The 23,577-nt window shown below is 37.7% G+C and overlaps 1 long non-coding RNA gene across 1 annotated transcript in view; it reads left to right on the plus strand.

Annotated features, from left to right (window-relative positions):
* The first annotated feature begins 1,029 nt into the window (after nt 1-1,029).
* Nucleotides 1,030-23,577, plus strand: part of LOC118353509 (uncharacterized) — a 77,103-nt gene continuing 54,555 nt past the window's right edge. The window contains exon 1 of the long non-coding RNA XR_004812610.2: nt 1,030-1,299. This is a non-coding gene — a long non-coding RNA (uncharacterized LOC118353509). The remainder of the gene's footprint in view (nt 1,300-23,577) is intronic.

Consider the following 23,577-nt stretch of genomic DNA (forward strand, 5'->3'; position numbering starts at 1 on the left):
TAGTTCAAAGCACTTAGATGTATTACCTCATGTAATCTTCACTGCATCCCTTTCTGAGAGATACTATTATTATCCCCATTTGAGGGATAGAAAGATCCAGAGATTAGGTTGCCCTCCTAAAATCAAACATAGCTCTCCTGGATTCCAAAATCAATGTATTCAATCACTTGCCCTTCTACTTCCCTAACCAAGTATATTTGTCCCTTCATCATGAGTACTATTTTTTTTTCATTTTTATCAATCTCTGGATTTAGATCAGAAGAAATACTAACTTATAAAATGTACAAAACTTTAAGTAAAATGTCTTTAGACTTACTCTAGTCAAGGAGGTATCATTTTTCAGCCTGAGTATTTGGTTGTTACTTATGTAGTACATACTTGAGATGCACTTAGGAAAAAAAAAGAGAATTGCACCCTCATTTGCATTGCAGTAAAGGTATATGGTTTGAAGAAGCCTTACCCTTAAATGATTAGACAGCTTGTGTGACTAATAAGAACATTGTCCCTTTAGAAGAGTGGGACATCTTACAAATACAAGAACGCTCAATTAGAGTTTTAAATTAGAATGTAATTATGTGCTTGGATTTCTTTATTCTTTCTTTCTTTCCTTCCTTTTTTCTTTTTTTCTTCCTCTTTAGGAAGAAAATGAGAGAGATTTTAATCTTTCAGGTGGCCTCATTTTGGTGAAAAAACAATTTTAGGAAGTCCTTAATTTTAATAAGCTGCTCTGCATCTTACTTAATTTTGGACCTAGTCCAATCCCTGAAGGACTAAGAGCGGATAAGTTTGCTTATACCTGGATTTATAAATAACTGCATTTTATAATTCAAAACAGGGATGAGCTGTTGATATGGATTATTGCACTCAGTAAAATGAAATTGTCAATACGCTTAAATATGCAAGGCATGTAATCAGGCATGTCGGGAAATAGCCCATGCAACCTCTGAAACAAAGGATTTGCCTTTGAGACCATGACTGTACAAAAGCAACCATGCTCTTTATTTAGGAAATAAACTGGAATATGGATAGTTGTCTTAACATGGAACCAAGGGTACCCTTTGTCCCTAAACACTCTCTTTTATAGAGAAGAACAACATGGACGGTACAGAACAATGGGGCTGTCTGTCAATGTATTTGTTTTGAAGTTCTCCATTCTACCACTTGGAATGGCATGAAAACAACTACTTGGGGTCAGATCATGTGAACAGTGATGCAAGTTTTAGCACATTTCAACAACAATTTAGTCTGAAGAGGACATGAATAGCCATTTGTTCAACTTGGACCAGTTCTCTCCTCTTGGTAAGTCTTTAATCCCATGACATGGGTTATTTGTTGGCTCTAGTCTATCCTTTGACTTTAGACACTTTCTGATAAGAACACTAGTAAAAGCTAGAAGTTAGATTCTGCAATGTTCTGGATATGGTTGCAAATACTAGAAGTTTGTTTCAATCTAATGCTGTCAATATTATTAGGGTAGGTCTTTTCTCTATACTATGGATGATTGAGGAGATAAAGTGACTTTTAGACCCCACAGCTATTATGTGGTAGAAGAGGGGGTTGTCTATCTGAACTCTTGGTCACACAGGTATATTGACTCACTAATAAAGGTGGAGCCTCACATACTCCGTCAGCCTTCCTTTGCAGTCAGACTCATTGTAAAGCTCTAGCGGAGTTTTTCTAAAGCCAGTTACACCAAGGTATGTTTAGTTAGGATAAGTTTCCTAGAATCCTAAAAATTCAGAGTTTGGAAAAATGCTAGAGGACCCACCCAATACCTAATTCTCTAAATGTACACGTAAAAAACAGAGGACCAGGAAGGCAACAAACAAATATACCACCGCCACCAACAACAACATTTTTGCCGAGATTGACTCAGAGAGTTAGCAGCAGAACTGAAATTAATGCTCACTCCTTCCCACTGTCTTTGAAACACTCTATCTCCATATTCCTAGTGAAGTATTTGCATCTTACTGGTTTCTAAGGACACATCACAGAATTTTCCAGAAAGGGAAAGAGAAATCACATTTTTCAAAAGCTGTTTTTTTTTTTTCTTTAAAAACTACTTAGGGATTTTAAAAATCCTTGTTGAGAAAATAATTATAGATGAAAACACAAATAACTGGGATGCTATTTAGAGACATCTGAAACCATAGGAGGAGGCTGAAAGTAACAGAATAAACAAGTCACTAAATGCAGGAGCTAAAAATGGTATTTAAAATCATACTGTTTAATGTTTTCCAAGAAATGACAAACATAATGCTCAGGTAGTGTGATGGTTTTGGTGACATAAACAAAATTTTATAATTTATTTTATTGGTATCAGTATATATATGCATATGTGTGTAGCCAACTATGTATATTCCTCTGTGCATATTTTCTGAGCTCTTACTGTATATCAGGTATGGTACTGAGAAATATGCATGAACAGAAAGGACAAAGATTCCTGCCTTCAGGGAGCTGACATTGGACTGTAAGGATTGTCCATATAGCTTAGAGGCTGTTTTAAGCTTGAAATCTTCTGGTCCCCGAACACACTGGCTCATCTCACTGTTGCCTTTAACTATAAAAGCCAGGCTCTCTCCACAGGCGTGAGTGGCTACAGCCCTTAGCTAGGAAGAGAGAAAAAGCCTTTCAGCATAACCCAGGTTCTATTACAATAGATGGGCCTCATTAGCCATTCTCAGCTTCATAGATAATGCAGTCGTGGATGGCATCGTTTGGTCTAGTGAAGAATTGCCCAGGAGATTGTGTTGACATCTGAGATTTATTTTAATCCTTTTTTTGCAGATTTTATAATGAGCATTGTAACAAAGTACACCAAAGAATCATTACATGTCTTATAAAATCTTAATAATACAAAAATTAGAAATGTTTTTCATGCATATGTTCAATTTGTTCAGAATCTACAGATTTCACTTGGCTGATTAGCACATAGTACCCTGTTAGGGGACATTGCCTTTAAGAGGTCACAATTTCTGAATTGCTACGCATATTTGTGTTATGAATATTTGCTTATGTTTACAGGCTGTTACTGTAGAATTTTACAGTTTGGACAAAGGAGATATAGAATGTACATATACCTGTGTATGAGGGTTCTTTTATTCTCATGTATTCACTGTTTACTGATTGATTTCTTCAAGCATAGTATTAAATATAAAGAAAGTAAAAAACAAAACAAACAAACAAAAAGGCCTTAAAAATGAAGAGGTTTTCCTGATTACATGAACCAAAAAAATAATGTTAAAAATATCCTAGAATCTCCCAAAATTCTTATTATGATTGTATCAAGACTCTATTATATTTATGGGTATTATTATTATTGTATTTTACCTCCACCTCTCTCCATATAGTCCAGAGGATGTGTACAAACTTTATACTCCTTCGGATATTCAGGATTTTGTTTCCTAACATTAAAGTCACTAAAAATTTATATTAAGGGAAAGTGAGAGAGGCAAGTGCTTTAGGAACATGCCAGGTATAACGGGAGCACAGTGAATGAGAAGAAAAAGTTATAGAAGTGCCCTGTCCATTATGGCAGCCCCTGGCCACATGTGGCTGTTAAACACTTGGAATGCGGCTAGTCTGAATTGAGATGAATTGTATGCATAACACACTTTGGGTTTCAGAGCTTGCATGAAAAAAGAAATGTAAAATATCTCATAGATAACTTTTTATTGATTACCTGTTGAAAAGATAATATTTTGGATATATTGTATCAAATAAAATAGATTATTAAAATTAATTATATCTGCTTCTTTTAACTTTTTCCAGAAATTTTTAAATTGCACTTCTGGCTTTCATGCGGCTCAATTATATTCTGCTGGAAGCACTGCTATAGAAGATAAGATATGAAAGGTGATAGAAGGCCCCATCTTTTAAGGCTTTGTAGGCCATTGGAAGGACATTTGCATTTGCTCTAAGTGAGAGGGAAGCCATTAAAGGATTTGAGCACAAAATGGGCATTTTCTGCCATTTTTCTAACAGGATTGCTCTGACTACTTTTATATGGGCTGTCGCAGAACAAGGGCAAAATCAAGGAGATCCCTTGAGGGGCATCACAGTAACGCAGGATAGAGATTTTCCTGGCCTGGGTAGCAACATAGAAGGTGAGAAATGGTCAGATACAGAGAGTTTTCTGATATGTTCAAAGTGGAATGTGAGAGAAAGCGAGAAACTGAGTATTAGTCCTCAGGGTGTTTGTCCTGAGAACCTGTTAGGATTCAGTTGTCATTCACTGAGATGGAGAAGATGGGACAGAGTGGATTTGGACAGAAGCTCAAGCATTTAGTCTGGACATACCAAGTTTGAGATGTGCTTTGGGCATCCAATTGGAAGACTAATGAGGTGGTTTGATAAAAGAGTAAGGGAGAGGCCTTGATAAAAGATAAACTTTGGAGAATCTTCAATATAAAATTGGTATTAGTGCCATGATTTTTGGATGGTATCACCAAGGGGTTGAGTAGAGACAAAGAAGAGCAGAATTTAGAGGAATGAACGTGAGGTCACTCAGAATTTATGAGCAGAATCATTGATATAGCTACTCTGCATCATACTCTTTCATGGGCCCATTCGTGGTGCTCACTGGAATAGTCTTATCCAGAAGGAGAGACACCATTATAACTTTTAAATCTCCTGTTTATTTTGAGCGGAATAGCTATAGCAAGAAGTATGTTATTCGATGTGAGGAAGTCATATTTAAGGTGTACTCCTCCATATACGGATATGAGTTATCATTTAAATAGACAACTTACATTGCAATTAATTCTGAAAGATGTTCTGATTTTGAGAAATAATTTGAAATTCCAGTGATCCCAAAACCATAGCGTGTCATCAATTATCTCAAAAGTTACCATCCTCTGATTTCTTAGTAAAATTCTTAGTTTTATGTCACTTTACTTTTTTAAAAAGGTTGTACAGTGCTCTGAGATTCAAATAAAATGACAGGGTCTTACAATTCTAAAATAGTGACATAGACTTTCTGAATATGCATTTTAAAGTGATTTTCAGGAACTCTTGACCTTGTCTTCTAGAAGATAGACTTCTTTATGTCCACTTGCGCTGAAGTTTGAATCATCACTTCTGAGGTTTTTTTTTTTTTTTAAGATGTTATTTATTTATTCCTGAGAGACACAGAGAGAGACAGAGACACAGGCAGAGGGAGAAGCAGGCTCCATGCAGGGAGCCCGACGTGGGACTCGATCCTGAAACTCCGGGATCACGCCCTGAGCCAAAGGTAGACGCCAAACCGCTGAGCCACCCGGGCGTCCCCACTTCTGAGGTTTCTCAGCTTTTTTCTCACTCTGAACCTGATCAACATGTCTGTTTCTTAAAAGTGAAGATTCCATAAAGGGATAAGGAGAAGCTAAGACCAAAAGCAGAACAATGCTATCATACTACAGAATAGCCAGGATGTGATGTGGAAAGTTAGCTGCTTCTCCCAGACATAGAAGTTGTGTGTTTTTATTTTTTCTCTGTTCATCTAGCTAGAGAGTGGATAGAGTGTGGGGAGGCTAAGAATCGAGACTCTGGAACTCTGCTGGAGTTCGGATGGGGTTCTTCTATACACAAGTCATGTGAATGGGGACAGAATTTTAATCTTCTCTGCATTTTAGGTTTCTCATATATACAATGGAAATAATATTAGTTCCTATATCACAGGGTTGTTGAAAACATTAAAAGAGGTAATATATGTTAAACAGTAATAATTCTCAGCTAAGAACTCTATAAATATTAACTATTTTATCTATCTATCATCTATCTATCAGCAGCAGCAGCATCTATCACGCTTAATACTATAAAAATGCTATCATCAAGAAACATTTGTTCTTATTTTGCACAAAAAACCGGTTTTATTTATTTATTTATTTATTTATTTATTTATTTATTTATTATGTATTTTTAAAGATTTATTTACTCATTTTAGAGACAGGAAGAATGAGCAGGAGAAGGGCAGAAGGAGAGAGAGAATCCTGAAGCAGTCTCCATACTGAGTGGGGAGCCCAACACAAAGCTTGATCCCAGAACCCAGAGATCATGACCTCAGTTAAAATCAAGAGTCACCTGCTTAACCAACTGAGCCACCCAGGTGCCCGAGGAAACCTATTTTAGGCTGTAAGCCCCATCCCTCTAGGATTCCAGAAAATTGAGATGTCCTTAAATTTCAGGCTTTGTGGTTTTCCCCACTTCTTAGACTCCTCAAGCCATTAGTCATACAACTATATGACTTTAATTCAAAGCCACCCTTTTCACAGTCCTTTTGATTTCTTTATATCCCCATCTTCTGCTGTTCTTGTGCTGTGAACCACACTGTCATTCCCTCCGGGAACTTCCATGATTTCCAGATACCATGAAACACATAATTTAATAGCTCAAGATAGAGTAACCACAATCACATTTAATTTCCTGCCTGAAAGAACAACAAAACGATGGATAAAATATATAAAACAATGTTTTGTGGGATGCTGGACATCAGGCAGTGAAGTTAAGTGGTTCTTGAGAGGAAGCAATATGAGTCCTATGCTTGCTCCAGCTTATTGTCAGGAGAGAGGTTCCAGTTCCAGATGGAAGGAGGATCAAGGCAGAGCCTGATGTACTCCCTAGGTTGAGGAGATAGATCTGAGAGTCTGAGAAAACCAAAGCAGCTAGAGTTTGCAGTACAGAACTCTCGAAAGGAGAGAATGCCACAGGGGGGAAAAAACTGCAGGTGGTTCTCTAGAATTTAACTGAATACTGATATGCATATACATGTAAGGAACTCTCCAAAGCTGAGAAAAGAGCCACTTGAAAGGATTAGACATAACAGTGTTCAGCAGTCAAACATGACTGGACTAGTGCTTGTTCTCATCAGCCATAATAGAAAACCTGAAGATTCATAGGTGATAGGTAGAGTACTTAGTGAGATCTTGCCTTAGCAGTGGGAAAAATTAGTCTTAGACTGAACGTTGCTCTGATCTCATATAAGAAATCTTAAATGCAAGACACAAATGACCAAACTACTGCAAAATAACTTAATTACATTCTAAAACAAAGCTTCCAAATATTTATAAAAATATAGAATTATCTCGCACCAACAACATAACATTCACAATATTTGTCATTCAATAAAAAATTACTAATTATGAAAGAAGCAAGAATATTAATCAGTCTAAACCCACTCAATGTTGACATGGGTGGAAAAATTAGCAGGGAAGAACATAAACATAATTATTATATCTGTATTCCATATATGAAAAAAGTTAACACATGAGAAGTATGAAAAAGAGCAAAATAAGATGCTTGCTGTTGAAAACTATAATGTCTGAGATGAAAAATATACTCGATGGCATTAATGGCAGATAGACATTGTAAAGAAAGATCAATGAACTTGAAAGCATAACAATTAAAAACAATTCAAATGAAACAAAAAAGAAGAAAAAGAAAAGAACATTTGTAAGCTACGGGGCAACTTCTAGTGGTTCGATAATTGTAATTAGAGTCTCTGAAGGAGTGAAGGGCAGAAAATACATTTGAAGTAATGACTGAAAAATTCCCAAGTTTGGTAAAAACTAAAAGTCCACAGATTTAAGAAGCTTGGCAAATCCCAACCACAAGATACACGAAGAAAGCTACATTAGTGTGCATAATAGTGAAATGGCTCAAAACCAATGATAAAGAGAAAAATCTTATAAGTAGCTGGGGGGGGTAAATTACACAATGTACAGAGGAACAAAGGTAAGGATTATAGAAGATTTATCATCTGAAAGAGTGAAAGCAAGAAGATTATAGAACATTTTTTAAAGTACTGAAAGAAAAAAAACACTGTCAATTTAGAATTCAAGACTGAGTGAAATATCTTTAAAAACAACATTGAAATAAAGATTATATATATATAGTCAAAAATCTCTATTACCAGCAGATCTGCAGTATGAGTGTTAAAAGGAATCCTTAGAGAAAAAGAAAGTTTTACTAGATGTAAATATGGATATATGCAAAGTAAAGGAAAGAACCAAAACCAGTAATTCCATAGGAAAAAAATAATAAAAGTTTCTCATTTAAATCTCTTTAAAGAAAATTAGTGCAGGACACCTGGATGGCTCAGTGGTTAAGCATCTGCCTTTGGCTCAGGGAGTGATCCTGGAGTCCCCAGATCGAGTCCCACAGCAGGCTCCCTGTGTGGAGACTGTTTCTCCCTCTGCCTATGTCTCTGCCTCTCTCTCTCTTTCTGTGTTTCTCATGAATAAATAAATAAAATCTTTTTAAAAATAAATATAATTAAGCTTTAAAAAGTAATTATAAAAGTGTAATGTCAGTTGTATAGCATATGTGAAAGTAAAAATATGACAATAATAGCATAAAGGTAAGAAGGGAGATATGGATGTTACTGTAAGGTTCTTATATAAGATGTGAAGTGGTAATAATAACACATGAAGATAGATTGTGACAAGTTAAACTGTATACTATAGACTAAAGCAACCAGTGATTGATTGAATACACCGTTTTTAAAGTATATACATACGTATGTATGTATGTATGTATGCTCTATACCCAACATGGGACTTGAACTCACTACCCTGAGATGAAGAGTCAAAAGACATGAACAGAAATTTCACCAAAGAAGACAGACATGGCCAACAAGCACATGAGAAAATGCACGCGTATCACTTGCCTTCAGGGAAATACAAATCAAAACCACAATGAAATACCACCTCACACCAATGAGGATGGTGAAAAGAGTCACGTGTTCTGACTGACCAAGCCAGGTGCCCTGCAACCACTAATTTAAAGAAAGAGTTATAGCTAACAATCCAACAAGAGATAAAAACAGAATCATAAAGAAAAATGTAGTGTTTAATGCATATTTTGCTTTGAATAAAAATCATAGGATTGCACATTAGACTTCTGGAGATCTATTCCTGTATGAACAGAAGAGTTAATTTTGAAGGGAGAACATAAAAGCACTTCAAAAAGCTTGAACTTACACTGGTCTCCATCATCTTTGTACTGCAAGTAACCTGAAAACACAAAACACAATACTTATCTCAAGACTGTTGTAGGAATTAGTTGGAATTTCAACAGGAAGTAGAAGACTTGAATCAGGAAGCAGCCCACTTCCTTTGCTGCATATGGCGGATTGCAGACTTAAGTGTTGGTGCTCATTTTCCAACATTCCTCACCTACATGAAGGCCCCTTTATCCTACAGGAAGTTGATGTATGGAAGGAGGTTATACCTGAAGCAGAACCAGTCTTAATGCCTAGCCTATGTCCATTAAAATAAATGTAAGTTTTATAAAATCCTAAGAACAAGAAGTGGGTACTACCTACCTACTTAGAGTATCAACAGTGAGATTGCTGTGGTCAGGACAGGAGATGGACCGACCTGCCTATCAGAGAACCAAGACCAGCAGAGAGTTGAGAAGTAGGTCAAGAATCAGATATATAAACAACATGTCTGCATACGGGGTGGCTAACAGACCCTTTCTCATACCTGTTTGAAAAATACCTGACTCACTTGATGGGATGAGCACTGGGTGTTATACTGTATGTTGGCAAATTTAATTTAAATTTTAAAAATGTAAAACAAACAAACAAACAAACAAACAAAAACAACCACCACAGCAAACAAACAAAAAACATGACTGTTAAATATTTACTCCCCTGTCAAAATAACAGCAAATGAAATACAGGTTTTGGTCTTTATTTTCCTGTAGAACTGGAAGGTATTATTTGAAGAAAATAATGTAAATAGTGACCAGTGCCAGTGACCTAGAGAAAAACCCTTCACATTCCACCATCTAAGGGAGCGTGCCTCCAGTATCATGGTGAACTCAGACCCTTTTGTGCTAAATTAAAGCATCCAGCAAATAAACTCCACCCAAGCCTACCTAGTCCTCAATAAGCCTTTCTCTTGCCACATTTTAAATGTGAAAAGATAACAAAGGATCATCAGGGCTTTGAGGAAATAATCTGTACAAATAGAAAAACTTATCAAAAGGGAAATGAAAAAAAAAAGAAAAAAAAAGAAAAAAAGAAAAAATAAAATAAAAAAAATAAAAAAAAAAGGGAAATGAGGTGATTCAGGAACAGAGGGACAAAAAACAGTCTAGGCAATATTTATAAAACTTGAAGGAAATTTTACACATATGAAGTAAAATACACTTTTCATTTACTGTGTTTTAATATGTTATTAAAAAGGAGTCATCAGAAAACAAGAAAGAGCTCTTGGACTTTTAAAATATATTTGTCAAAATAGAAAGAAGCCAATAGAAAGGTTAGAAGGAAATGTTTAAAAACAAACAAAAACCCCAAAATGTAGAACATTTAGAGTCAGAAAATATGAAAGAAAAGTTGAGCCCTAAAATGAAGATTAGATTGTTCCAGAAGAAGACAATGAAGAAAAAGGAAAAGGAGAAACTGTCCATGTGCCTGAAGTGTCTGTCAACATTTGAAGAATGGGAAAATGGGTGAATCTTGACTCTTTAGGAGCAATGTGAGCTTGGGCAAGTTGCTTATTCTGTATATTTTACAAATTTTTTACATTTGTCATAAGTGCCCTTTTAAATTAAAGGATTGTTATAAGGGATCCCTGGGTGGCGCAGCGGTTTGGCGCCTGCCTTTGGCCCAGGGCGCGATCCTGGAGACCCGGGATCGAATCCCACGTCAGGCTCCCGGTGCATGGAGCCTGCTTCTCCCTCTGCCTGTGTCTCTGCCTCTCTCTCTCTCTCTCTCTCTCTCTCTCTGTAACTATCATAAATAAATAAAAATTTAAAAAAAAAAAAAAAAAAAAAAAAAAAAAAAAAAAAAAGGATTGTTATAAAATAAGACATAGTATACTATAAAACATGATCATCGCTATAGTGATTAGTATGAATTTTTAAAATGGTGGGCGACTCATACGCAGTCTCTTATACCCATCATAAATGCAAGCAGATGGTCCTAAGTCCTATTGAAGGGAATGTGCTTTCTAATTAAAAAAGAAAATTACTTCATGAAAAGGGCTCTCTGCAAGGACATAGGCTAGGCTACTCAGGCCACGTAAAATTATGACAGAGTTGATACACGGTTGAAATTCTCTTTTCTTGTCAATCATTCTCTTCTCTGGCTGCTTCACTTCTGGCATCATTTAGGAACAAACGAGATGTACTATGTTCCAAACTACGGAACCTTGGGGAACTTTGATGAACATACAATATAATTCATCTAAAAAGATAAAGCCGTAAGTGCAGATAGATAATATAATGTTGATCTCTACATTTTCTTTTTTCAAATTTAAATAGAAGCTGATTGAAGGCAGGATCAAATTATAGTATCCAAGGAACTTTTCCCAGAAACATGTATTTTTAACAGCTAGGAGAGACCTAGAGATCATATAATGTAATTCAATTCAGCATCTTCATTTTTGAGATCAGGGTATTAATTAAGGCATTCGTTGATGACATTCATTCTTAATGGCAGGGCCAACTCTTCTAAACACCTGCAAGAGTGTTTTTTCTGATAATTGTTTTTTCTTAATTTTGAGTGTCCTATATATTCTGAAAGGAAAAAAAACCCATAAGTTTATAGCAAAAAATAGGTATTTCAAGAGAAATACAGTCTTAGGGGGTGAATAATGTGTACAGAAGGTGTTGAGTACAGCAAACGAGCAATTAATGGAATTGAAATGTATTCCTTAGTTATTTAAATAAAGTGATTGAGGGGGCACCTGGGTGGCTCAGTGAGTTAAGCCCGGGCAAGAGTCCCGGGTTGGCTCACATCGGGCTCCCTCCTCAGTGGAGTCTGCTTCTCCCTCTCCCACGGACCCTCCTTCCTGCTCCTGCACTCCTCTCTCTCTCTCTCTCTCTCTCTCTCTCAGATGAATAAATAAAATATTTTAAAAAGTAAAATAAAAAGATAAATCAAGTGAGTGAGGACATATGTTCTTATATGATATCATGAAGGCATTCTATTTGCTCATCTTGTTATAGCATCACCAAAGGATATTTTATTTTCTATCTTTCTTTCCACTTTTCTTGGTTTAATAATCCTTTTAAAGGAAAAAAAATCTTGCTAAAATTGAAGTGAATACATTTAATGTAGCATAATCAGCTTCTAAATCTACTTAACTGGAGCCCCATCATGCATTTAGTACATTGAATGAATGGCACAAATGGGAAACATATTATAATGAGGACCGGGTGAATTTCGTGAGACTAAACTTCACTCTCCTGAAATGTTCTTAAGCATCTGATTTTGTAGTCAAGTATAGCTCAATTTGCATACTTCTTTATTTGCATTTGACCTAGACACCTGCATTACTTTTTGGAGATTTCTACTTTTATGGTGCTTTTGAACACTTCACTGCCACCCCACTATGACAAAATGCATTCTGCTTGCTGTGGCTTGTTGAGGGGAGCACAGCGGGATCATGTCTAACCTTTTACTTTTTTCATTTAAATTAGAACAAGTTGTTTACTATATTACAAAGGTATTTTGCCTTTCATAGGTTTGCTTTCTCATCCAGTTTTTAAAAACTTCATGCAGTTTTAGAGACATGGGCATTTTCTGAAAATAGAAAGCAAATAATACCTGTTGATATCACGATTGTTCATGTGAATATCAATGGGTCCCCACTTCTGCTGTACTAATATTAGATCACATTTTTCTGTCTTCACTGGCCTGGAAGAAATAGACATCCAACACTCGCATGCCCCAAGTAGAACCTACCAACTTCCCACTTTGCAGCCAAACAACGCATCGCTTCAAATCCCTCTGTTGCTCCCCGTTCTGTCCAAATTGAAAACCTGCCAGTTACCCTTGATTCTTTGCTTTCTCACTCTCCTGTATCACATCAATCACAAAGTGTGTTTGAGTCTACCGCCTTTAGATGTGCTCCTGGCTCTAATGCCATCCCCATAGCCATTGCCTTAATTCAGGCTCCCACCACCTCTTCGCTGGACCATTTCAACACCTGTACTACTCTACTTCCTGCATCCAATGTCCCTCCTTCCCAATGCAGCAACTTTTCCAAATTTACATTTAAATATCACACTGCCTTGCTCAGAATGCAAAATCCAAAATATCCCAACTGCCTGTAGGGTAAAAACCAAACATTTTTCATGCCATACATCACATTTGCAAAATCTGGCTCCTGATCGCCCCTTCAGTCCCCTAACTCCCACTGACTCCTCCTCAGATATTACTCGTTGGCCATATGGAATTTCTTCTTGTTGCACCAGGCTTTCATGTTCTTCTGAACTCATGCATGCACTGTGCCTAGAGTTTCCATTTCCTGACGGCATGGCTGGCGGAGTATGTCAAGAAGATTAATGGGTTTCAGAGTCCAGGCAGCAACATAGGGTCTGCATTGCAGTGTTCCAGCCTGTTAGCTCTGGGACCTTGGCCATATTACTTAGCTTCCTCAAGTCTCAGTTTTCTCATCTGCACAAAAGTAAGAGTAATACTGTCTGCCTCACTGGATTCTTGTGAGGCTTATGCGTGCAAATGGTGCAGTAAGGTGTCTGGCACATGGTGATCAGTGAATGCTAGCTATTATCATTGCTAATAATTAGGAATAATTGTGTCATTATCATCAAAGAAAACAAAGCTATTAAGGACATCATGTTGTGTCTCCTATGAACTGCCTACAGCTATACTTGATAGCTATAGTAAAAAGAAAAAGAAGCTATGCCTTTTCTCCACTATGCTTTAAATAATCATCTAATTTGTAAGTCAGATCTGTGGGATAATAAACACCATAGTTATCTTCTACGGATGTCCATGGATAGGGCTGAGAATTTGCAGTCACCCAGAAAATATCGACTGCTAGATATTAAGGATTCGATTAATAAATTGTCAACTTCTGAGACTCACTGTCTTCTTTTACAGGACAACCTCTACAAAGGTGGATTTCAGAGAGTATCTCCTGAGAGGTAGAAGGTGCAATCATAGCTTTAGTCTAGAAAACTCTGGTCCACACTCTGCCTTTTGTATCCTGGCTTGTCATTTCTGTTATTCTTACTTTGCCTCTGGGTTCAGACCTCAGAGCCTGCCTGGAGGGTAGTGGGGGTGGCCAAGAGGTGCCCCTGATTTTACAAGTTCTTTAAACCCTTCCTCCAGGGCTTGCCCAAAGGACTGCATGGCTTCATTCCACTCCTTCTCTCTCTTTCTGACAACCTGACAGCTCATGTTTTCACTTTCTTTGTGGTCACAGTTACCTCTGCTATTGAAGTGACCCTTTTACCCCCCATTCCCAAAACAGCCATCAGCACCTTCTCACCAGGCCAGAGGGCAGGCGAAGGTCTCCGTTCACTATTGTTTGAAATAAATAATTATTGTAGTTCTTGGAAGTAGATGGTCAAAATGTAAGTCAAGCAGGAGGCTACACTGAGCCAGAATCCTAGCTGGAGTTCCTCTGATCTAAGAACTTATGATTCTAGGTTTAGAGGTCTTTTACTTTAAAATCTCCCATTGACAAATAATAATAATAATAATAATAATAAATTGAAATAAATGGCACATATACTCTATCTCTTGTTTATAGTAGTAAGTAGGCTATCTGCCATAATGAAAAGCAAGAGTTAGACTCTAGTCCTTCAACATGACCCCTAGGAATCTTCCTGGTGTAGCCCAGTCCCCAGGCTCTGCATCTTATTTTCCTCAGAGCTGGCAGCTATGTTGAAGACCTGCCTCAAAGAACAATCATGATTTTAAGAGGGAAGTGAAATTAAGAAGCTCTTGTCATATGCCCTTGGACAGTTTCTAAGAGTCCTGGGATCCCACTAAGATGCCTTAGTGGCCACAGAAGGGTAGTGTGGAAGAAGGGAAGAGGGCTGAGTCTTTGGCATGGAAGTTTCCATTAGAGCTCCACATTACCATTCATTCATCTAACAAATGTTTGCTGAGCCCCTTCATGTGCTGGAACTGTGCTACATGCTGGTGGTGCCGGCAGTGACAGGCATGATCTCTACCCTTTTGGAACAGGGGTTGGGGAGTGCAGGTGGAGGGTGCGGGTGGGTGCAAATATTAGCAAAATATTTTAGTAAGTGATAATTCTATGAGAATATTAATAAAGCACTTATAAACAGCGATTTGAAAAGGTGCCTCAGTTATGGTGCTATACTGGGGAGGGGCAAGGCTCTGCTAGAAAGATCAGGAAGAGAGCTTTCCAGGTAGAGAGTAGACCACTACCATCTGACCACTATAGGGGGCTAAGCCAGAAGGGAAACAGCATATTCAGAAATCAAGGGAAGGGAAGTATGTGTTGGAAGGAAAGGAGGCATCTAGGTCACAATGGCTTTGTAGATGACCATTTAGAGTTTGAGAGTTATTCTAGTCTACTGAGTTTTAGGTCAAATTTCATAAAGACAAAGGGACTACAGCAGAATGGGTCCAGTGAGGAGAGAGAAACCCTACAGTGGTTTGAACCGAAGAAGTTTAATATAAAGAGTTATTAACTATGATCTAAGAGTAACTGTAAGATCCCAGGATCTGTAGCCGGGCCAGGTTCTACTGGATCTTCTTCCATCTACATGCCTCACTGTCCAGCCAGCACCCCATAAACTGTAGGGAGCCTCTTCCTCTTGTGTGTCTCTCCAGCACAACTTACTGAGTAAGATTAACATCATGCTCACTTTAAAGACCCATTTAAAGGAATTTCACTGTTTATCTCACAGCATATGTCAAAGGGTTGAGAGGCAATAAATTAATAGCTAACACCCAGGTTCAGCGGCTGAAAGTAAGATAAAATAAAAACCCTACTCAGTGGTATCCAGTTAGCTTGCTAATGTTCCTTGCTAATATTCGGGGCTCTCAGTTCTGACATCTGTGTTTCGCAGAAGATGCGTTGCCCCCTGCCCTTGTACCTTGCTGTTTTCCCCAGATTTCTGTATGGTTTCCCGAGTCTGAGTGCCTGTTTTAACTTTCTTCCTAGTCCTCTTGGGATGAGGGTCATGTTCTTCTGTTTTTGCATTCCTCTCCTGGAGCCTCCCCTGAGCTCCAGCTTAATGTCTGACATCTCACTCTCACTGATGGATTTTTGAGAGCGAGGCCTCCTCCTGCTGCCAGCCTAGGTTCCTGGGAATCACTGCCCTGGTGTTTTTGGCACATTAAGCCACTGCAGGAAAGACCATCCTCTTAGCAGTGCCTGACCCAGTGTAGTGGAAGCTGCCCTGTTCCGGAGGAAAGAGCCTGGGCTCAGTCATTAGCTCTGGTTGCTCCCTTGCAAAGTTATTGTGAGGAATATGTGGAAAAAGAATTTAAAATTTAAAATATAACAGTACTTAGCACAGTGCCACCCATAGCAAGAACTCAAGTTCATTTCCTTCTATCATAAAGTGCAGCTCTCAATTCTGCTCTGAGCCTTTCCCAGCTCGTTCCGTCTTTTGGTAGTTACCCAGATCCTGGCCAATGTTTCCAAAAATAAGCCTAACAACTACGACAATGGTAGCTGTTTATTGAGCCTGTTTTATTTTCCAAGGGTTTATAAGAATTAATTCATTCCAACATTAAAACAGCATTTTAAGGAAATGCATCAACACCTTTGAATCAGTGAGGAAATTGGAGCTCGGACAAGTTAAGTAACTCATGCAAGGTCATCCAGCTAGTAAAGAATGAACCTGGGACTCCAGCTCATGTGTTCCTGATTCTGCTGTTTACACTCTCAACTAGAGTGGCTTCCTAAGATATAATATCAAGAGCTGATCAGCAATCCTGTCTCTAAGGATGTACTCGGGTCTCACATTGAGCATCTTTTGTGAAAGGCCCTAAATCCTGGTATTTCAAAATCTTATTTGTGGATAATGATACTTAGCAGTGTTAACACAATAACATAAAGAGTAATTGGTAGATGTTGTTAGAGGAATGTTGACGAGGAGTCACTTAGGCGTAATCACAAGCCATGATCTTTAGCATCCTTTTTATTTGGCATTGACCTTACATTATTGACCAGCTTCATGGCCATTAATTCGGCTGGCTCAGGTTTTACCATTTCCAACTACATTTTTGCAAGTTGGTGGTATAAGTTATGTTCGTCATAATGCATCTATGCTTCCAACTGTCATTTTAACTGAGAATTTGAAAGGTTAAATTAATTCAACCTTCGATGACACCTTTTTCATACTTTTATTATAGCCATTAATACATGGTATCATGATTTATTGCGTATGTGGCATCCTAGGTATCTCCATTTGAACTCTTTGGAGTAAGGATTATAATTTTTTAGTTATCTCCAAATGAAATGGCTCTGGTCAGTGCCAAACATGATATCTAACATCATCAGTGGAATGTAAGAGATTATGCCAAAGTGTTTCATGTACTCTGGATAGACTGTTGAGATTAGGTTTTGAGGGAGATGCTTAAAAACCATGAGAAGCTATTTTGAGCTTTTAGGAGTTAAGCTACCTAATTTCACTTCTCATTCTACCCTTTCTCCACTCTACTAGTTCCATAGCTATCACGGCTGCCTTTTCAATCACTTCAGTTCTCACATCTTGGCTTCATGCTAGCCCCTGTATAGCCACAGCACAAGAGAAGAATTCTGAAAGAGTTGTTCTTTCCTTTTCAGGAGGGAAGAGGTGATGTGAGGAGTCAATACACATAGTTTGCATACTCATGCTAGGCACAGAACTCTGCAGAACAGTTATGGGGAAGCTATTAGTACCTCGGCATTACAGCGAGGCAACTAAAGCTCACAGATTGAGTACCTTTCCTAGGTCACGTGGCTGGTAAATAGAAGGTTCTGGATTTGAAACCAGGTTTTGACTGGCTCCAACTCCTTTTGGTTTCAGCCACAACAAAACTCCTTCCATGGTTGGTAATCAATCATCCTTTCCCTTTCTCATTAGAAAAAAATGTTCCAGTAAACATTTAATTGATACTAACAGTATTGGCATCTCTTTAAGTAACAGTACAATTTTAATTGCATTTCATTTTATAACTTTGTCATCAACAAAAATTGAGCAAGTGGAGGACTGCTGCATTGGTGCTGGGAGCAGCTCCTGATGGGCATCAGAGGCTGAACAAAACTGGGTGATGGGAAGCAGATCCTGAATGGGACAAACATGGTAGCCCCATCTACATGTTTAGGAAGATGATAAGAAAGAATTAGGCCAATCCCAGAAAAAAATTCATAGAGGAGCTGGGACTTGGCTCATGTTTTGAAGAAAGAGACATAGCTTCTCCTCCTTATATAGTGGGGCTGTTGAAGGGAAGTCATTATGTTGCTGTTGAAACCAACTTTGCAGTAAATATAGTGTAACATGAGGGGCTACGTCACTGCAGTGAGAGCAGAGAATGGGAGAGTTTTTCCGTGAATGGAATCATCCTGTCTTGTACTTGGGAGCTTGTGGTCATCTGGGAAAAACTTGCTCATCTTTCTCCTTCCCTTTCTTTCTTTCACTACCTTTCACCCCTGAACACTCCACCATCCTTTCTTGCCTACAAATACCTATAAAGGAAGCAGAATCACAGAATACGGAAAATTTAGGATGCTCAGAGATGCAAGGAGCCCAACCCATGATTCATCAGGTGAGGAAACTGAGGAACATTGAGTTGCCTAAGATCACACATTCAGTGTTGGGGCAATTAATTCACCATTCAATTTGTTCATTCTTCATGTATTTTTAAGTACCTGTGATATACCAACAACTGCATTATGTGGAATGAATGAATGAATAAATGAATAAAGTGTTGAGCAATCCAGATTCAGGTCTTATCCTCCAGGAGTTTACACTTCAGTGGAAAGGAAAAGTGAAGATTTGAGCTCCTGGCCAACTCCTGTCCCCCAGCCCCCACCTTGCTTACATTAATCAGGACTTGAAACCATTCTCACATCTTCTCTTTGGTAGACACTCTGGACTTAGATCTCCCCAGAAAGCTCAAAAACTCAGAGACTTTTCACTTTCTTGGTTAAGATTTCAAATTTGAGGGAGAGAATATACCTGGTTACTTCACAGTGGGAAAAACTCGAGGGAAAGTATTTCTGCAGTAGGATGAATCCTCTGGTCCCCATTTGCCCTGCAGCGCTTCACTGGAGATGTGTTCAGCAGGAGAGTAGCCCATCACTTCCTGGCAGGGTCCTGAACCTCCTGGGCTTGTCCTGCTTTTATCTTGTCTCATTGCTGGTGCCCCCCCCCCTTTCTTTGGTCTGCAAATGTGGCTGATTAAGCTATAGTTAGTCATTATTCCAATGAACCTGGAGAATTTCTGTTGCTTCCTATTATGAACTCCTATCACTAGTCCAACTTTATTAAAACCTATAAGATATTTAAAATGAATACATCAGTAATACTATATAAAAAGAGTTATCAACTCATGAGAAATTCCTCCTGTGTTCATACAGATGTGGCAGATACATGTGAAAAATTTCCTCTTCTTAAGCTTAAGAAAAAAAGCATACATTTTATGATCCACCCTCAGAATTACAAATTCTTCAGAGATTCTAAGACGAGGACCTCCTCCCTTCTTAAAAAGGAAGTCGCAATTGGGTAGGGGAAGAAAGAGCGAATGGAACTGGAGAAATCTTGGCTTTCAAGTTCCAAAATGGCCCTCAAGAAGTTAACAATATTTTGGCATCTCTTTATGTTGCTAATGTACGAACATGCAAATGTGAATGGGGCTGATACACTCTGTTCCTACTTCGATTAACAGAAACTTAGATTGCCCTAAGTTATGCCATTGTGTCTTGGGCTCTAAAAAGACAATCCAAACTGATGATAGTAGCAAAATTATTTGGAATAAAGATTTACTTTAAACCACTGCCAACCAGATTAAATAACGTAGATATTACTTTTCTCTATTTTATTTTTCATGACTTGAACTGTTACAAGTGTACCCCATCCAGCTCCATAATTGCCTAGCAGATTGTTAAAGGGTGATTTTAGATTGGCGCAGATGGTGCCACCTACAGCCAGTTCCTCAGTCCTTGTTTACTCTGCCAGTGGCCTTGGTCATGATCTTCTAATAGCTCATTTAGAAGAGAAGAGGGAACCGCGGAGGCTTTCTGTTCACAGTTCACTCACATCCAGCAGCCAATATTATATTGCCATGGATACAATGGTGCAAGGGGGTGGGCAACTCCTGATTATGCCAATCCCATTTCCAAATTATGACTCAGGCTACATTGTGAAAAGTGGAGATATCCTGTACACGTGGCAAAAAATAAAGTACTAAAATGATCACAGCAAATACCTGTGTATCATATATTCAAGGCTGCAATCATTATTGCTGTATAGCCTAGCTTAATACTGTAGAAAAACCTGTTAAGATAATGTCACCGCTGAATTCACTGAAATGTGTAAAAGTGACTGTTATGTTTCTGGGCTATTGTTATACCTATATGTGCTATGAATGGGTTATCAGCTCTCTGGCACTTTTCCTTTACCTCTTCACATAACATGTAAGTCTCAAAAATTTCTTGAAGGGTCTGTGGGGTACTCTGTTTGAAAGCCCTTTAAATATAATCAAGAGATATTCAAATACTCTTTACCTTAATGATCATAATTGTTCTCTTCTCCTCCTCCTCTACTTCTTCATCCTCTTCCTCTTTCTCCTTCTCCTCCCCTTCTTCCTCCTCCTCCTTCTCCTCCTCCTCCTCCTCCACTAGAGACAATAGAAGCATATTTTGGAAGAACCACATGGAGACAGTAGCAAAAAACCACTATCCTTTGCAACCTACTTTCCACACACACACACACACACACACACACAAAATGTTTGACATTTTAGAGAAAAAAAATGTTTGAATGTTTATATATTAAAGATAATCAGTGTCAATCTCCATCAAATCGTCGGTTGTACCCTTTGCATGTCTACACTAGCAACATAGTGGGCATTTTATACAACTGCTAAGATGATCCAAGCCTCTGTCTGATTTTTCCAGATAATTAGAGAAAAAACATACATAGAATATGACATAATTACTGGATAATTATGGATGCTTTCACACATGATTTCATCCTGAGAGAACAATCCTGGCTTATATTTTCAACTATGGACTCTGTTAGATGGTTCTAAAATTATTGAGAGAAAGTGAGAGAGTGAGTTTGAGACAGGGAGAGAAAGGAGAGACTCACAGAGAAAGAGGGAGCCAAGAAAGAGAGAAATGGGAGCAAGAGAGAGAGAGAAATACCCAGGAACATGTCATAAAGAACAATAAAAAAAATAAAAATAAAAAAAAGCATTGTTACTTCTGGTTACCCTTTGAGAAACCACCAGAGGACCAGAGAAACCACCAGATATTTAGTACAGTGTTTTGGTCATGTTATTATCAGAAATATCCTTCTTATGAAAACTTTGCTCATGACAAATGAGCACCTAAGAAACTCATTCACAACCTAGTATTTAGTCCCACTTTGGAAGCTAACAGAGGGGAAAAAACACAAAAAAGATTTCATAAAGAGGACAGAGTTAAATAAGGTTTAAATATTTTCAATGAAGATGTTAAATACTCTATGTAAGATGTAATAAATTTGATGTTAAGTATTTAAGAATTGCTTAGTACAGAATATCAAATAAATACCTAAAAATGATGATTAATAAATAAGTGTAGGGATACCTGGATGCCTCAGTGGGTTAAGCATCTGCACTCAGCTCAGGTCATGATCCTAGGGTCCTGCCATCGAGACCTATGTCCTGCCTATGACCTATGTCGAGGTCCTGCCTATGACCTATGTACCTATGTCTCCTTGCTCAACAGGGAGTCTGCTTCTGTTTTTACTTTTTCCTCTGGCTCTTCTCTCTCTCTCTCTCTCTCTAAAACAAATAAAATAAAATATTTTTAAAAAATTAATAAATAAGTATAACACCTGAAATAAAAATCTAAGAGAAGATATCTTTTTTAAAGAGAAAGTATCTGTATTAAAATCACCTTCAAGGGTGTATTAAAATTATCATATAAAACAGAGAAAATCTATGATACAGAGAAATTTATATTCTTTATTTTTAAACAACACAATCAAAATCCTAAAGTGGCTCTGGCACTTGTAGCTGATAAATCATTAAAGTTTATCAGAGAAATAAAATTAGGCCAAAATTTTGTCCATCAAACACAATGTCTCTGACATTGTAACGAATGACCATGAAGCTGGCCAAGTTTGAATTTCCCTTTTCGTATTTTTCTTCTTGTTCTGCAGGATGTTTCTAGAACCTTTGTCCAAGTTTGTGGTTGTTATTGTTGTTTTAAATAGTATTTATTTGGAGAAAAATAAAATAAAAATAAAACATAAAAATGAATCAACTTCAGATAATTTTTAAGATTAAAAGAGAAAAGAAGGAATAATGGTCTGCATTCTCCTGAAAAAATAATTTTTTTTTAATGTGACATGCTTTTTATATATACCATTTCTGCCTAAGGTAAAGTGAGAGAAATGACAATGACAGCTCTAGGTCATGATAAGAAGGTCAATTGCTTGTCTAGACACTGTCTTTGATAACAGTAAGCATTTTCAGATAGCCAGGGAAAGCATATCCCTTTCAGAAAGGTAACTGGATAGGTAATGTGATCTTATATTACCAATAATTGGCCCTGGAATTAAAAGTAGACATTTTTTTTCCCTTCCCTAACTGGCTTAAACAATGAACCAGATATCAGCTGCTCTTTCATAAATGGAATTCAGGAAAAGGAAAATAATTCTGGCTTTAATCAAGGTGACGCATTGTTATGGACCATCTGAATATGTTGCAGAGTCATTATCATGTTAGATACTATGTGAATTTTTATAATGACCTCTTTTAATCCATTATACGAATCTATATGGACTAAACAGGATTCACACTCAGTTTTATCTCTCGTTCCTTAATATCCTCCCTTCTTTCATGGTTATGATTTCTTCTGGGATCTGCTGTCATTTATTTGTTTCTACCCACATTTTCATTATCAAGGATATATATATATATACACATATATATGTATATATTTTTATATGTGTCTATAACGTTAAGACACACATATATGTATATATATGTATAGATGTATATAAAAAGATGCTAAACAGGCAGCTTGGGTGGCTCAAGCGGTTTAGCGCCGCCTTCAGCCCAGGGTGTGATCCTGGAGTCCCGGGATCAAGTCCCACGTCGGGCTCCCTGCATGGAGCCTGCTTCTCCCTCTGCCTGTTTCTCTGCCTCTCTCTCTGTGTCTTTCATGAATAAATAAATAAAATCTTTTTTAAAAAATGTTAAGCATATATTATATATAATTATATTTATATATATTTATATATAATTATGCTATTTTATATATATAATTTTTATATATAATATATATATATAAAGGTACTAAGCATTTCTCTCCTACTCAGTTTCTTCTTCTTGCAAAGGTGAGCCTTGCTGATACTGAGAGAAGAATTCAGCCTGCAGAAGCATGCTGGAGCTAGCTGAATTTAAACTTCATCAGGTTACAATGCAAAAATATCATGACAAAAGAGTGTGTTTCATCTTGTCTTTTGATGAGCACAGCACAAAGTAGAAAATGTTCCCTTTTAACACAGACTGCCAAATTTCTAAACTGGCGCCCTAATTACACCCTTGCAACGTGAAGGCTTGTCCATTTGCACATCAGTGGAGAGGAAACACTGCAGCACTCCGGAGGGCTGGTGCTGTCAAATGAACTAGGAGAGTGGGGAAATGAC

Source organism: Canis lupus, chromosome 37 (genome assembly GCF_003254725.2).
Source record: "Canis lupus dingo isolate Sandy chromosome 37, ASM325472v2, whole genome shotgun sequence".
Taxonomy (NCBI): Eukaryota; Metazoa; Chordata; class Mammalia; order Carnivora; family Canidae; genus Canis; species Canis lupus.